At 39.5% G+C, this 17883-nt stretch overlaps 1 protein-coding gene across 7 annotated transcripts in view; it reads right to left on the reverse strand.

Annotated features, from left to right (window-relative positions):
• The window catches only part of CNOT4 (CCR4-NOT transcription complex subunit 4), a 137605-nt gene extending 123596 nt beyond the window's left edge, over positions 1-14009 (reverse strand). For 6 of the 7 annotated variants that reach the window (XM_039242837.1, XM_039242820.1, XM_039242828.1 and 3 more), the window contains exon 1: positions 13794-14009. The gene's annotated coding sequence lies outside the window, so the exon portion shown is untranslated. Of the gene's footprint in view, positions 1-4099; positions 4149-13793 lie in introns of those variants that run through there. The other variant, XM_039242811.1, reaches the window with a different exon arrangement.
• Positions 14010-17883: the final 3874 nt, after the last annotated feature.

Consider the following 17883-nt stretch of genomic DNA (forward strand, 5'->3'; position numbering starts at 1 on the left):
TTTGCCCATTGATGGGAATGATCCATGAAGGAAGAAAAAATTAATGATCTGAAGAGAAGGAAGAAAATTGCCAGAGCAATGTCCAGAGTAAATGAAAGGGGATGGGATCTAATGCATTAATCAGAAGAACTGGATTAGATAGAAGCAAAGACAGTTCACCTATAGTAACAGACAGAAGGCAAAACTGTGTGTCAGACCAGCAGGTACATAGGTGTGGAGGTACAGTCTGAAGAAAAGTTCTTCTGGCGGTTTCTATTTTCTCAATGGACTGGAAGCAGGTCCATCAACTGAGAGTGAATTAAGAGAAGGAAGGTTGGAAGTTTGAGAAGAAAGGCAAGAGTATAACTAATTTTTCCCTGTGAGAGGGAAAAATGAGTGGACTAAGGAAATAGACTATGACTGCCAGACAATATTAAGGGACACCTGAAGTTTCTTACTATGAATTCAAAGTGAGTGCCCATCATATTTGTATTCTTTAGTCGCTTTTAGCCATACAGGTGCAACATGAAGTACTCAAGAGAATCTGATTTAACTAGAGTTGATGTTTTGCCAAGTAAGTATGAAGAAGTAAAAAAGTTGCAAGAGAGTAGAGGGCATATGAAAGGGAATGAATACAATGATCAATCACTAGCTAATGAATGTGTAACAGGTAAGAAGAAAGAAAATCAAGAGGGCAAAGGGCAGTCCATGGACTGGAGGTCCTAGTAACAGTAAAAGATTGCTGAGTTAGAGTACTAGGTAGAATAAGCTGAAAAGACAGATGGCAGAGGGGGTTACATGAATTGAAAATCATGGAAGAGTTCAAGTTATTGGTGATAAGAAGGTGTAAGATAACAACCAGAGAGTGAGTGACTGAGATGAGGTGGCGAGCAAAATCTTGAGAGAAGAATTTTAGAACTTAAGAGGCCACAGTAGAAGGACTGGAGATGGTATGTGTTAAAATTATGAGTAATTAAAAGAGGCATAGTGCCAACAAGAATAACACTGAGTTAGGAGCTTTAATAGTCAAGAAAAGAGAAGACATAACCCAGTAGATGACAGCAACAAGGGTTATGGACAATACAACCCTTTAACAGACAGGTTTCAGGGAGGGAAAAGAATAGAAGACATCTGCCCTATTTTCAGGCTCAGTGGAACCAGGCTCCCTCTTCAACTCCTATTCAATGGAGGAAGTCAGAATGGGAAACACAGTTTTCAATCTTAGTGCATGGGATTCCTCACTGACTTCTGAATGATGGCATATAAGAAAAAAAGAACAACTTAATAGCCAACATGTAAGAGGACTGCAGGGGAAGCAGTGTTTTCAGAAAAGAAAAGGAAATGTTTAGGGAAAAAAACCAAGGATACAAGAAATTTTTCTGATGATGGAGAGGAGTGAAAAGAGAGGAAATGTTAAGAACCTTGTGGGGATTAAAGTGTGAGACTAGTGGGGACTGACATAAAAAGGGATAAAGAATATAATAATATCAGTCCTGATATACTTCTGACAAGTAATAGTGTCAAGGCTGTGAACACTGGAGGGAGGAATGACTGTAAGAAGCTCCCTGTCAAAAGAAGACAACAAATAGCTTGGGGAAGCATGCTTAGCCTCAGTGCAAAGGGCTTCCCCTTCACCCTTAATGACAGCTTGCAAGGAAACTATAATGTACTTTTAAGGTTGTAGAATTTTTTAAAACTAATAAAGAGGTTAGAACCACACCTAGTATCTAATAAGCACTCAAAGATAAGCATTTATTAGCTCATCAAATGTAAAATATAATTATTGTAGCAAAAAAAGAGATTCATCTTATATTTTCCTTTCCTCAGCTAAATGGATTTCCCAAGTAACTGCCAGGAAAACAATACCAAAATGGACCCAGAAAACTCATTTTGGAAAGGAGAGGAAATCTTTGTTGAGGTCAACTTCTTTGTAGTGTTCACCTATCTCAGAAAACCCACCTCAATGGTAGAATAATTTATTAATTCAACAAGCATATATTAAGCACCTACTATGTACCAACTACTATTCCCAGAACCTGGGATATATCAGGGAACAAACACACCACTCGAGTAGATAGAGATCAGCAATAAACAGTATATATGAAGAATAAATGGGGGCACCTGGGTGGCTCAGGTGGTTAAGCAGCAACCTCGGCTCAGGTCATGATCTCACAGTTTGTGGGTTCAAGCCCCAGGTCAGGCTCTCTGTGCTGACAGCTCAAAGCCTGGAACCTGCTTCAGATTTGTATCTCCCTCTCTCTCTCTGCCCCTCCCGTTCTCTCTCTCTCTCTCTCTCTCTCTCCCTGCCATTCCCCACTCGTGCTCTCTCAAAAATAAACATTTAAAAAATTTTTTAAATAAATGCAGTATATAATATGGATGAAGAGAAGTATTGAAAAAAATAAAACAATGCAAATATTAAGGGAGAGGGGCCTGGGTTCTAACTGTAAATAAACAGTCAGGGCAGGCCTTACTGAAAAGGAGATCATTTAAGCAAAGGTCTGAAGGAGTTGAGGTAGCTATGTGGATATTTGGAAAAGTGTTCTCCAGGCAGAGTGAACACCCAGGACAAACGTTCTAAGGCCTTTCCATTTAGTTCTTGCCACTACTTGGCAGTAATTTCATTAATTTCTTTTTCTCTTCAAGCCTCCAATCCTACCCTCTACCTCACTTTACCAGTGGATGATAATAATAGCTAACACGTATCAGGTATCAAGCATTGTTCTAGGTGTTTTAAAAAGATTAAATAACTCAATCCTCATCAAAGATCTATGAAATACATGCTATCATTGCCTCCATGTTACCGGGACACTTACAGAGTCAGCAAGTGGCAGAGTCTTGAAGAAGCACGTATACTAAGTCTTCTCTCCTATGAAACTTAAGAACATTCAGCACAAGCTGCCTCCCATTTTTCTCTCTCTAATAAATAGAATCTCTCGGACTACACACTCAGTAACTATGAAAGCTGCTATTACAATTTGTCTTCCTGCCATTTTTTCAGTCATTTTCTACACTGAATGGTCTTGACTTCTGCACTTACATCTTCCTTAACTTCTTCCCCCACCCCCATCTGATGTACATTCCCAGGCTTGTGAAACTGCTTTAACATGGTTTGTGATCATCACTTCACAAGCCAATGGGCTTTCTCTATCCTCATTCTCCTTGAATGTTCTACTGGACTACATCACTTCCTTTTCTTCTGGGAATAAAAGTAATACCATATTGGATCCTCCTATTCCTCATCTTTGTGACTTTCCACTCCTGGAAAATTCCTTGGTTTTCCAAAACCAAAACTTTTCCATCTTCCTTTTACCTCTCCAATTATTCCTTTAATAACACTTTTTTCACTTTGACTTCTTAAAGGCAGAGGTCCCAAAAGTTTAATTTGGGTCCATTGGGCTTCTGTGTTATTTCACAGTCTCCCTTAAGATTTATCCACCCAAGAAGTATTTATTGAGCACTTACTATCGGTAAGGCACTATCTGAGCCACTTAAAATAGATCAGTCAACAGAACAGACCAAAAAAAAAAAAAAAACAAAACCCTTCTGTCCACATAAAATCAAGTAATTCTATGCTACCAAGAACACTCAAAACCATCTTCCCTTAAATACTATTTTAAACACATCACTCTCTCTACTCAAAAAAAAAAAAAAAAAAGAACCTTGCCATGATTGCAATGATCGCCCTCTTAACAACCACATCTAAATTTCTCTGCCTCAGTTCAAAACACTCCATAATTGTTTTCTATCATACCTATCCAGTTTCATTTTCTATTACTCCTTGATTCAAAAGTATTCCAGGCAGGCCAGTCCTTTGATTATCCCCTCAAACACACAACTTGTGTTTCCAGCTGGTCAAATGACTACTGAAAAGATATGTCTAGTGCCTAAACATAACTGTATTGAATAAAAAAATGAGTCCTCAAAAATGAAAGTTTTCTGATTCTTTCAAATGTATAATAACGTATTATACTAGCAAACACTTACATAGGGTTTAGTATGTACCAAACATTATTCCAAGCACTTTACATATGTTATCTCATTTACTCCACACAGTAATCTTAGTATCTCCATCTTACAAATGCAGAAGGTGAGGCCCAGTCAGCGTAAAGTAACCTACCCTAGGTCTGACAAATAGTAAATGGTAGAGCCAAGATTCATATGTAGGCAGTCTGACTCCACACTATACAGCATACTTCCAGTAGGAGCAAAAAATTAAAATAAGGAGAATTCAAAGGGCTTGCAGAGAAAACTATAGGTTATTAAAAACAATGTTCAACTTGGAGCACCTGGATGGCTCAGTTGGTTAAATGTCCAACTCTTGGTTTCAGCTCAGGTATGATCTCACAATTAATGGGTTTGGGCCATACATCAGGCTCTGTCCTGACAGCACAGAGCCTGCTTGGGATTCTCTCTCTCCCTCTATATCTGCCCCTCCCCTGCTCATGCTCTCTCAAAATAAACAAACTTTAAAAAACAAACAAAAACTATGTTCAACTATGAAAAGTAATTTAAGTTAGTCCTTTGCTTCAAATACTGAAGAAAATATTTCCTTTAATATCATGCTGTTTTAAAAATTGTAGAATTTAGTAGTATATAACAAAAATATAATCTGTAAACACAAACACATCATGTATTCAGGGTTCACCAAAGCTGCTGAAAATATTGTTAAGCATGACAAAAGAATATATGGTGACACACAGCTAACAAATGTTCTTTTGTTAGCATACCTGTATTAAAGTATTTTACTGTCATCCTTGCTTTCATCAGGATCAAAATACATTTGAATATAATGCAAGAAAGGTAGCTGCCTTAAAAAGAAGTTACTAGCTTCACTTTTTGGAAGCAAAACTCACATCTAGGACTGTGTCCAGTATGACAGGAAAGATTTCAGTAGAAGTAAGAAATCTCAAAAAAGTACCTCCAAGCATCAACTTCTATAGGTCTCTTCAACCTATCACTAACTCCGTGGCTACCAAAGGAGCTTTTAAAAGGTTCCTAAGGACTCACTTGGTAAATTCATGAAGCTCTTTTATAACTGATTACATAAAATTAAAAATGAAAGGCAGAGTGTTTCCGTAAAACAATCTTAGAATATATTACTAACATATAAGTAGATGAGGAGTATCATACTTATCCTTTCCTTCTCTTTCCTGTTTCCCCTTTCCTTCTGGCAGAAAAGGGACAAATTTGTCAGGTTTTGAGCTATAGAGGTTAAAATGCAGAAGACTGGACAAGGACACTAGTTTGAATTGGAAAAGGCTAAAGTTTATAGCCTTCCCAACTCATCCTGACAGTCTAACTTAGAAAAAACCCTGACGTATATACAGCCAAAGGCAGCAAAGGAGCCAGTGCCATCAATGCACAACAGCCATTATTCGAATTTGAAGTTTTCTCACTTTATTTTCTGCCTCCCTTCCCTCTTCCTGGGTTTAAAATGCATCTATCTCCTGGCCACCCAAGGCAACCCCAAAGCCACTAGCACACAATCAGTTCCATCCCAAGAACTGCAACAATGAAAAAAGGCAAAGATATATAATCCTCCTCAAGATTCTCCTGCATGAAGGAATCTCAACTCAGTCTTAAATCCAAAATTAACATTTTAAAGCCCCTGTTAACTGCCCAAGAAGGCAACAGGTTTCTATTCTAGTGACCATTTTAGATAGCACACATGATCAGCTAAATAAAGAAGTGAAAAATGTCAAAAATAGCTCTGTCACAGTACCAGGATTAAGGAGGTCTTAGAATGTAGGGAATGCTGAGGAAAAACAGACATTTCCCAATAATGTACTATATATACTGCATCATCATCTGTATCCTTATCAATATTTCCCAAGTACCTAAAAGGTCCATGGCATTATGGTAGGTCGTGCCTGTTATAATACCAGGACTGAAAATGATTGGTAAATATAGAAAATTTAATTTTGAACTTGTTGCAGACACCCTAAGCTTGAGATGTTTTCCTGCTCTGTGAGATTCCTTGAGATCTACACGCTATAGACAGAGGGAATACCCGTGATACTGAAGGAAGCAGTAAGAGAATAAATGGCAATACAGTATCATTCATCTACTATTTACAAAGCCAGAAGCAAGAAATCTACATTTCCCCTGCTTTTAGATAAAACGTAAAATTTTTCTTCACAAAACAAATGTAAAATTTCCCAGAAATACAAAATAGATGAAGAAGGCTGGTTTAAAGAAGAGTCAACAAAACAAAGAAGAGAAGAACTTCAAGGGTCTCAGAACTTAAGAAAAATTCCAAATAAAACAAATATGGTTGTTAAACCATATCTATTTTAATAATATCTTTGCAAAAAAAAATAGAGTATAACAAAAGAAATCAAAAAACACATTTTCATTTGATAATGTCCCTACATTCTTCTCTAGCCTGCTGACCTAAACTTATCCACCCTTAGGTAAGGGTGGAGCTGACAATATTTAGAGCCCTACTTCATTAGAATTTTCTGCCATTTATTCTGTTCCAATCAGGTCATTATCAAACTCTAAAGATATTCAATAATATATGCTTAGCTGTAATATATGAACTGTTAGATAGAAGTTTCCTAATAGTCCTTCTATCAATAATAAAATATTTATTAAAGATAAATAGACCACATTTCTTCAGCTCTCTATTCTCTAAAACCTTGGTGTCATTTCTGAATACAAGGGACTGAAGAGAAGATGGAATTGATGCTGCCAGGTCCAGCAGAATTTCAACACTAACTTCTCTCAGTGGCCCCTTACATCAGTGGCCTAGGCGTTAATTTTTCAAACTCAACTGTCAACCCCAAAATATGTGGCAGCCTACTGAAAAGCAATCTTTCTTTAAAAAAAAAAAAATCAAAACAAAACAACCTAATGTTTAATATGTTATCGCCTGACCATTTCTAATGGTACTTTGCTGTTTAGCAGATGAAATTCAACCTGACACTGAATATGCTTTTCATAACCTAGCTCTACCCTAGTGTACTAACTTATCTGACATCATTTCCAGAAATTAAGACCTTGTCCCTCTGAGGTCAGACTCCTTACAAGCCTCCACATCACACTGGTCCCTGCCAGTTTTGCTTATGCTTCCTACCCTACATGGAATGTTCTCCTTCTGGAAATGTTCTATCTATGCAGATAGTATATTTTCTTTATTCAAGTCCCACTTTCTCTAGGAAGCCCCACTCCTAGAACTTTGGTCTGAAGGGATCCCTGACATACCAACTATATACACCTCACATAATTCAGATACTGCTTTGGACAGTGCTAATTAAATTACTATGAAATTTACCCAACAAGATAATAGACTCTTCAGAAGAGGTTGGACCATAGCTCAAAAGGTGAACATATAAGTACTCAAAGACTATTTGACAAGCTGATTAAATAATCATGATAAAAAATCAAGATATTTTATTATGTCAAAAGAGGGGCGCCTGGGTGGCTCAGTTGGATAAGCGTCTGACTTTGGCTCAGGTCAGATCTCATGGCTCAGTTCAAGCCCCGCATCAAGCTCTGTGCTGACAGCTCAGATCCTGGAGCCCGTTTTGGATTCTGTGTCTCCCTCTCTCTCTGCCCCTCCCCCACTCATGCTTTGTCTCTGTCTCCAAAATAAACAAACTATAAAAAAAATTTTATTATGTCAAAAGAGCTCCAGTACAAATGAAATAATGTGATGACCAGGATCTGCTGCAAAATAACCTAGGTCAAAGAGAAGGGGGATGAGGTAAAGTAAATAGGGGTGGAGATGAAAGCAGATTGGTTATGAGGTGCTAATCTACAAAGCTGAGTGACAGCTACATAGAAGCTGGTGTCTACCTTTTTTTTTCTTTTTTAAGTAGGCTTCATGCCTAGTGTGGAGCCCGAAGCAGGGCTTGAACTCATGACCCTGAAATCAAGTCCCAAGTGGAGATCAAGACTCGGACACTCAACTGACTGAGCCAATCAGGCATCCCAGCTGGTGTCTACTCTTCTAATTGTTTAAAACTTTTTAACATTAATTAAGCTTACTTAAGTATTTTTTAAATGTTTATTTATTTTTGAGAGAGAGAAAGAGAGAACGAGCACATCTGCATGCAAGTGAGGGAGGGCAGAGAGGGGGGAAACAGAATCTGAAGCAGGTTCCAGACTCCAAGCTGTCAACACAAAGCCGGATGCAGGGATAGAGCCAACAAAATGCAAGACCATGACCTGAAGAGAAATCGGATGCTCCCGACTGAGCCACCCAGGCACCCCCGGACTGAAGTATTAATATTGTCTTTACTTCATCTTAAATGACAAAACCAAGATACATTATAATATGTTCTTTTAAAAAAAAATTTTTTTAATGTTTTATTTATTTTTGAGAGACAGAGAAAGCATGAGCAGGGGAGGGTCAGAGAAAGAGGGAGGTACAAAATCCAAAGACAGGCTCAAACGCAGGGCTCAAACCCATGAATCGTGAGACCATGACCTGAGCCAAAGTCAGACACCTAACCGACTGAGCCACCTAGGCACCCCACATATCTAGGTCCCCATTTTGAGTAAGAAAGCAATTTTCTGGAAAGACCTAATTCGAAAGAGAACTTGTACCACCCTAATTCTACGGACTAATAAAAATAAATTTTAAAGAAAAAAAAAGTGATCAGAATGGGGGGAGGGAGGCTTTCTATCAAAATAATTAATCTTATTACCAAAAGCAATTCTGTTTACATTTCAAATTTTTGTTCAATTATAGCAATCACAAAAAGGTCCATCCTAACTTGAGGAAATATAAAACATAGGGGAAAAAAAATCAAGCATACAAAAAGTAGAAAAAAAAGAAAAACAGTTGCTACAATCAATGTTCAAAAATACAAAACAACCAATACTGTTTCAAGAAGTCCACAATCTGAATCTGAATGAACCAACCTGAAAATTACAACACTAGTACACATGTCAAGTCTTAAACACATTTAACATTTGCTTACTGAAAGCCAGGTCATAAAGTCAAATAAGATTAACAGGTTTTACTTTTTTGCCCTCAACAGGGAATGAAATAATCAGAAAAATTAGCACTTCCTCTAACGACTGAAAAACAATGCTTAAGAAATTTCAGATACTTGGTTGGCTTAATGACAATGTATCTGTTTGTTGCTAAGGAATGCTCTACCCCTTTGATATTTCAGTCTATAGCTACTTTTCAAAATTCAATCAGTATTTTCCCTACAACATCATTCATTAACGTCTTCCAAAAGCAGGAATGCAACACCAGCTATGTTCAAATGTCGGTATTTTATTCTTATTACACTGCTTTTTTTTGCCTTGAATTTTTCCCCAGGCTGGTTTTAGGAATAAACCAAAATGGTTATTTTTGAGTTTCCTTCTCCATACTTTCTCTAAACACACAAGAAGTAAGACTTGAGTTACCATAACTAAAAAACCACACACTACTTGTTTTTGAAAAGGTATATGAGAAGCACAAACAGAAAGGTTTTTCCTAATAGCCATATATCATCTCCTCATCACCCAATGCAATTAAAGTTTAAAACAGGGCAACACTCTTGTATAAACAGAGTTTTTAAGAATGAAACCTTCCTCACAAAAAAAGTTCTTAGGAGAAAGATAAACCCATCCTCAAGCTGCCTTGTATTTGTACTATCTTGAAAATTAACTTTCTCTAGCAACTAAAAGTCATCATCATCTTTTTGGTAGCATGTAAATTCTCCCTTCTAGTAAAAGAAAAACTGCTATGGTAGAGCTCATCTAAGGGGCCAAAATAGTGTTGGAAATTTTCTCTTCCATAAACCAATTTCTGATTAAAAAGTAAAAGAATTATACCATGAAAAAGAAATGGGACAAAACCCACTGGATTATATTTTCTATACCTGGAAAAGTTAACATTTACCACACAATCTTTTCTAATAAAGAAGATCACATAATAACAAGATTAAAAACAATTTTGAAAAAAGTTCTTTCAGAAAACCACTATGTCATTAAAAAAATCCCACTTATCTTCCTTCTTTGCATCACTACATAATTGAGTAAATTATGCTATCTTTAGAATTTGCATAATCTCAAAATCAGAGAAAAAAATATTTATTACTACCATTAAGTTATCAGGGATATTGACACATTTCAAATAAAAATGGGCATTTGCAGATTTTTCTAGTATTTCTGAAGTAACAAAATTTTTTTAACATAAAAAATTTTTAATCTCAGAATGTATTAAGTTCTTTCCAATACATGCTATTCCAGTGGGATAAAAACCATTTACAAGTTCCATTTAAATTAAGAAATCCTTTGAGAAAAGTATGTAGTACATTCTAGTTATACTATTTCTAGAACACTAAAAATCTCTATAACCTATTTCACTACTGTTTTTCTTTAGAACCAATTGTGGTAAATGTATCTTCCTTCACTAAAAGTCAAGACGGCACTACACTTAATGTCAGAAAGCTAACTGAATTTTCAGCAGAGGCTGAAATTTTCCCCAATTAAAACTTTCTATTTCACTTGAATGGTCTATAAAAATAATAACGAGTTGAAATAGATTCAACTGAGTACTATTTGCACGTACAAAGCACATGGACACACACTCACACACAGACAAATAAAGAGTGTAGCTTCACCTTAAAAACAGGAGTAGGGAAGGAAAGGGAAGCATTCTAAAATCATACTGTTGAAACAGAAAATACTTTCTTCATTCTCTTAAGCATTTAAAATCATTTTTAAAGTAAAATTCCCCTGATACAAGGACTCTCTTTTCTCTTACAGTCTTTGTCTTAAAAAACAATGAGCTGAAAGTTACTGCTAGCGAAGTTGCAGGGCAGTACAAAAATTTTCCTGCATTTTGTCATTTGATTTTAACGGTCTCTCCCCAATAAAATTAAAGATTTGCCTATGCAATCTTGTGAAAACAAATATTACGTAACAAGTCAACTTAAAGTAATTAGTGTTCAAAAAACCTTTCTAGAGACAGCATCTACTCATCTGAAGGACTCAACTGCTGAACCTGGCAGAAAGTATCCCAAACTATCAAACAAACAAACAAAAGGCACAAGAAGCTGCAATGTTCAAGTTCCATCTAAAAACTTAAGTCATACAAAATTATTCTGAAATGAGAGCTCCTGATTTCCTATCAAAATGCCAACAAAATTTAAATGCCTTCCTCAAATGTACTAAAGATCCCAAGGTAAATTCATTTTGACTTTCAAGTGCTGAAACTACAAATTTAATGACTGCAGGAGAAAAGTATGGAGTGAAGAAAATTACTCGAGAATATACTTAATGAGGTAAAATATCTCTACAAAAGATGTATTAACATCATTTACACTTTTCTCCCAAACAGCCCTCTTCTAGAACACACTCAACCAAGTGGGACTACCAAGGCTTTCCTAAACCTGTTTTTTGGTATTATTTGCAGATACGAAGTGGAAAGCTTTTCCACCAGCGTATGACAAAGAAAAATGATATATATTTTTAGAGCTGAAGATCAATTGTATTGAACATGTTCCTACTAACAAACTAAGTATAAGTAATTTTTTAAGGAAAAACCTCAAGTTATGACTTAGGACAAGTTTTGCTATATACACTGCTTGCAACTGTCAGAATAGGGATTTATTTAGTGTCTCCAAATTGGGGTTTAACGTGGCTGAAAGGAAAAACGAAGTTTTGTAAACAGCATTTCTAACCTTGGTTTATATTTGATAAAGCAGAGCACTTACCACAATTGAGTAAACATAATGCTAAATGAAGATGCCTCAAGGATCAAAGATATAATTTATAAAAATCACAGTAATACAGCAATGTGCAAAAGTGATTAAAGGGTAACTATGTATCAGTATTATTACTTTGCAAATAAGAGATATACTGCTGCATGAGGTTGCTACTATGACTTTTAACATTTTACCTCTGTCTTAAGAACACAGTGTCTTACTTATGTTAAATTTGAAATGTTGAAATGTATGTATCTGATCTGTGTCATCCAGTTTTCTGGGTTTTTTTTTTTTTTTTTTTTAATTTCTAGGAGAGAGAGAGAGACAGCGTGAGCAGGGGAGGGTCAGACAGAGAGGGAGATACAGACTCTGAAATTGGCTCCAGGCTCTGAGCTGGCAGTCAGCACAGAGCCCGACGCGGGGCTCGAACCCACGAACCGCGAGATCATGACCTAAGCAAAAGTCGGACACTTAACCGACTAAGCCACCCAGGCGCCCCTGTTCATTCTTTTTTTCACAGTGGTGTGACTCCCCTTATGCCATTAGTCAGGGCATTTCAATTTTGCTTTCGTCAAAAAAGGGACATCATGATCCACCTCATGCTCCTAGTTTTCTGCTTTTTAATGGAGATGATAATGACAGTGAGTGCCAACAAATGCATGTAAGGGCATAGCTTTGTCATTTCTTTTCCCAGCCCCCTTCTTTTCTGGGGGAAAAATGATGGATTTAGTTCTGAAAAAAAAATTTACTTTCCTTTTTACAAACATACCCAATGAGTTTTCAAGAGAAGACAATTTATTCAGATACCTACCATTCTAGGAACGTTAAAAAGAGAGAACTTCCCAAATCCAAAAATACAAAGCCTGATATTAGCTGGAAAGGAAATTTCCATTGGAACCATAAATATGTCGCCAATTAAGCTGAACTTCAATATAACTCGCTTAGTCAATAATCAATATTCAATAATGGAAAGGATCTCTAACCCACATATATCCAGCAGATAATCAAAATCTCTCCTTTATTTTTCTTGTGGAGTTCAGAGAGATTGGGTTCTATGCCAGATTTATCCTATTTTGAAATGCCTAGGCTAATTTGCTGGTATAATCAGAGTTCACATTAAGTGTCCTGGGGAGAGGTAATTCAGTAGAATGCTTACCAGCATGGAGACACCGGTTAAAAATAGGAGAAAACACACCAAAACAAAAAAACAGTCCCACCAGAGCGAATAATCCACAAATAGATCACTGAACGCAGAAAGGAAAACGTTCCTCTCCCGACCCGAGTACCCTGAATAAATGATCTCCGCTCATAACGTTTTAACAGTATCCTACCTCACTTCATTCACTTCCCAACTTGACTTTTCAGGGGCCAACACGGGGCATCCCTTTTTTTTTTTTTTCTCCTGGAAGCGTATGCTGAAAGAATCTGTATAGAAGAAGAGAGGGAAGGAACGGGCAATTGCCAAGAAAGCCGGGAAACAGGTGGGTTCGATCGAGCAGCGGCATAATCTAGGTACTTAAGGAGCAGCTTTAAAATGACAGATGTGGTCAAAGGCAAGGCTGCAAATCGGAAGGCGCGCTGATGGGGCAGAGAGGAGGCGCTGACTGCAAGCACAGGAGGGGAGCAAGGGGTAAGTCCAGAGCGGCAGCAGTGGAGCCAAAAACAAACAGCAGGACGAGCGGGCAATGATGAGGAGTGGGACTGATGAGCAGCAACAACTCGGGTCAGAGTGGAAGTGATGGCTTGGGTCCTGGGAGCCGGGGGCTGCCGGGACAAGGACGTCAGGGAGGGGAAAGAGGGCTGGGCCAACAAGGGAGCCCTGGGACCCGAGATTTCTGCCCCTACAGAAACGCAGGGGAGAGAGCTGAAGACGAGGGAAGCCGCCTCGGCTCCCCAATTGAGGAAATTTTCGAAGGAGTCGGTGCTCGCCGCCGCGCCGCCTTCTGCCCCGCTCCCTTTTCCTGGTGGTAACTGCTGTGGCGTAGAGGGGAGAGGGAGGAGGAGGAGGAGGAAGGCCGAGGAGGAGGAGGGTGAAGATGAGGCGGGGGGAGGGGAGAAAGGGGGGTGCGGCCTGCACAGTCCCAGCGAAGCCTCCGCTCTCTCGTAGCCGGTCAGCCCCGGGTTTCCCCTAAGCCCAGCCCCGCATAGACTCACCCGCCTGCCTTGCCTCGCTTTTCCCTCAGCCGACTCCACGCGCTGCCGCGTCCTCACAAGAGACCACTGAACGAGTGTCGGGGAAAAAACTCTTCAGAACCGGGCCTGATTGCTTCAGCGAGTCCGACCTTTACGGCTGAGAGACAGACTCTCAGCTTTCGGTGGGTTCCACAGCCAGACGGGCCACCATCTTACATTAGGGTAAGACTCCTCCGGCCTCCGGTGCGCAGGCGCACGCCGATCCGGCTGGGAGGGGCGGGGGAGGGGCGGGAGGCGAGCCGGGCGGCTGCTCCCGCAGCACTCTGGGAGTTATAGTCCGCGGAGGGTAACCGCCCAGCTGCAAGCCGGGAGTTGAAGTTCTCGCTCGGAGGGTGGACGGGATCGCCCGCCTCACGTGGCCGCTACACTACTGCCTTTCTTCGTATTGTGCTTCGTTCTCTGTTCTCGTGTAAGGCTCCGCTGTCATTTAGTCGGCGGTCTTCGTTAGCGGCTCCGTTTCCTCGGTGTGCGCCCAGAAACGGGATGCCACAACTCAATTGGGAGAGCTTACCCAATTTAGGGGAAGCCGGGAACGTCTCCTCTGCGCCCCGCCCACCGCAGGTAGAAAAGGGGGCGGGGCAGAGGCAGGTTGCGGGTGGGAGGAGCGCGGGATTTGATCTAGGGTGAGGCTTTGATTCCGAATTGGCGTCCGTTTGCGCAAAGTGAGCGTTAAGTCGTTTTCCCGTGTTTGCGCATTTTGGAGCCACCACCCTTGATCCCCATCCTCACCGCGAGTCTCCAGTGAGGAGGTATCCTAAGGTGTCCTGTAGACATGTACAAGACAACCCACAGACCCATGCACTTACAGAAACATGTTTCGGATGATGTCAGTTTGAGAACATTCTGTGGACTTCGCCGCGGATCGTTATCGGTTCTGTGTGCTGCCTGTACGGCTCTGCGCCTGAAGTTCACCAACCACCACACATCATCAGTACATCCCAAGGAATGTAAGAAAGTACTCGCAATCCCTACGAGGGCCGAGGAATCCTCAATCCCAAAAATTAAGTTTCTGATCCCTCCCGTGGGTCTCCCGGAACTCTGGTGAAAGGAGGTGCTCGAAACACTCAGTTTTGCTTATTGCGTGTATTCTTCGCCCATTCATACAATCAGTGCTCACTGGGCTCCTCCTGTGTGCCTGGCACTATTTTGTACATGGGAAGACGACAGTGAGTAAACACAAAATTCCCTGTTTCTATTCTAAGAATGCCTGTATCCTCGTTGTGTTGGGGTGAAGGAAAAGGGGGAAGAGGCCAGCAATTTTTAAAACACTATGCATTTTAATCATATATATCATAACTGATGAAAAATTTAAAACAGAGGGAATGGGGAAAGGTTGCGATTTTAAATCTGTGAACCTCATTAGTGAGAAGCCTTCATTTCATTCTTTTTGTTTTTTAATACATTAGTTCTTTTTGTTTCAGTTTCCTCACTATCAAGGCTAGACGTAACAATTTATTTGGTGAAAACTTAAAGTACGTGATAAACTCACAATTAACCATAAATTTGACATTATAAAATCATGAAATTATTGTCTAGCAAGGAAACTTGAGAAATCATTCGGACTCGCCTTTAGGTAACCATCTGAAAACATTCAGTGTAGATTTGTTTTTTTAAATGTGTGTTTGGGGGCACCTGGGTGGCTCAGTCGGTTAAGCGTCGGACTTTGGATCAGGTCAGGATCTCATGGTTGGTGGGTTCGAGCCCCGTGTCGGGCTCTATGCTGACAGCTCAGAGCCTGGAGCCTGCTTCATATTCTGTGTCTCCCTCTCTCTCTGACCCTCCCCTGCTCACACTGTCTCTCTCTCTCTCTCAGAAATAAATAAAACATTAAAAAAATAAATGTGTGTTTGCTTTTTTTCTTACCAATTTTATAGTGGAACATAAAGTAATGAAAAGAACAAAATAAAAAGAAACCTTTCCATTATTAAAGATTAGAGCCATTGCATTAAGAACTGACAGGGATCTCTTTATCAAATCCAATGTTTCACAATCTTTTTTTTTTTAATATTTATTTATTTTTTGAGAGACAGAGGGTGAAGAGGAGGGACAGAGAGAGAGGGAGACACAGAATCCAAAGCAGGCTCCAGGCTCTGAACTGTCAGCACAGAGCCCGACACGGGGCTCAATCTCACCAACCCTGAGATCATGACCTGAACCGAAGTCAGATGCTTAACCGACTGAGCCACCCAAGCACCCCTTCACAACCTACTTTTAACCCAACACCTTTTTAAAATGGCAACTATTTTCATAACATCTCCTTTATTAGCCTAAGATGAAATGCATAGATAATATAACTTGCATATACATGCATGATTTGGGTTTAAACAATATAAAATATAAAAAATATAAAGAGTGACTTATAATACAATGATTTCTGTTTCAATGTATAAATTCTCAGACATAACCATTCTACAAAATACAATCAAGTCATGAATCAAGTGCTGGAATTTATAAGTAAAATCCCCATGAATGTGAAAGCTACAACGGACATAGGTATGGTGTTTCAGCCACCTCTGGTGGATGACACTAATCTCTCTTAAGTATCCACTGTACATGCATTCCTAAAATGCTTACTATTACAATTATGTCAAAATTTAAAAAAACAGCTTTGTGTCCATATGTAAAATAGGTCAGGTTTTAGGTACAGACAGTTATACGCAGGTTTAGTTTACCTACACTGGGGCATTTAAAAGCCATGAGGGACGCAAAATAATTTTTCACTGAGGAACAGTCCCACATTTCACAAGAAGTCTGGGTTACCTGGCCTCTGCCTTCTAAAGACCAGTGATGCCTCCCAGAGTATCCAGCACTAGGGCACAATACCACCCCTGCTGAGGGTCATTCGTTGATGGAGACTCAGCAAAAAAGTGACATTTCCTAGGTCACTAACTAATTAGTGCTCTCTTGTGCCAGTGTTTTTACTGCTCGATGTTACCAAGTTTTCACATGTATGTGTATATGTATATATCATTTCATAAGACTTACCATATAATATGTAATATCATTTTAAAAGTTAATTAACATTAAATTCTATTATCTAACTTGGTTAATGATTACTCAGTGTAGGATATATCATCTCTTCACACAATAAATCTTTTCCTTTTTTTTTAATGTTTTATTTAATTTTGAGAGAGACAGAGTGTGGGTGGGGGAGGGACAGAAAGAGAGGGAGACACAGAATCCAAAGCAGGCTTCAGGCTCTGAGCTGTCAGCACAGAGCCCAACGCAGGGCTTGAACCCACAGACCATGAGATCGTGACCTGAACTGAAATCAGATGCTTAACCACCTGAGCCACCCAGGCACCCCACAAAATAAATGTTTTCTGCCTTCAAGCACTGTGCTAGGTGCTGGTGGTACAGCAAATCAGAGGTCAGCAAAACACCATATCTGTCCTCACAGAGCATGGAGCATAATAGGGGAAGCAGAGATGAAATAATCAGACATATAAATATAATCTCTTATATAAGATTATAACTGGTGGTGAATAGCGTGAAGGTGTTTATAAGATGTTAATGAGAAAATATAAGAGGGGAACACAATTTTGATAAGTAGAGAAGAGGACATACAGGGAAGATCTTTGCAGGTTAAGAGAAGAAATATGCAGGGACCATGAGGTGGGAAAAACCTTCTCAGAAGGCTAGTTAGTGTCAGGTATGGTGAGCAGGAAGAGAAAGGGTGTAAGGTGAATTTAACAAGAGGCAAGGACCAGATCATCCAGAGCCTTTTAGACCACAGTAGGAAATATAGACCTTATTCCATGTGAAAAGCAAAGCCTTTAAGGGAAAGAGGCATGGTCTTTTTTTTTAATATTTATTTTTAAGAGAGACAATGCAAGTAGGGAAGGCATAGAGAGAGAGGGTGACAGAGGATCCAAAGCAGGCTCCATACCGGCAGCAGAGAGCCCGATGCTGGGCTCAAACCCACACACCAGGAGAATGTGACCTGAGCCGAAGTTGGAGGCTCAACGGACTGAGCGACCCAGGCACCCTGGAAAGAAGCATGATCTGATTTACAGTTTTAAAAGATCACGCTATTGAATATCCATCACTG

Source organism: Hyaena hyaena, unplaced genomic scaffold (genome assembly GCF_003009895.1).
Source record: "Hyaena hyaena isolate Hyena2069 unplaced genomic scaffold, ASM300989v1 scaffold_8, whole genome shotgun sequence".
In the NCBI taxonomy this organism is placed as follows: Eukaryota; Metazoa; Chordata; class Mammalia; order Carnivora; family Hyaenidae; genus Hyaena; species Hyaena hyaena.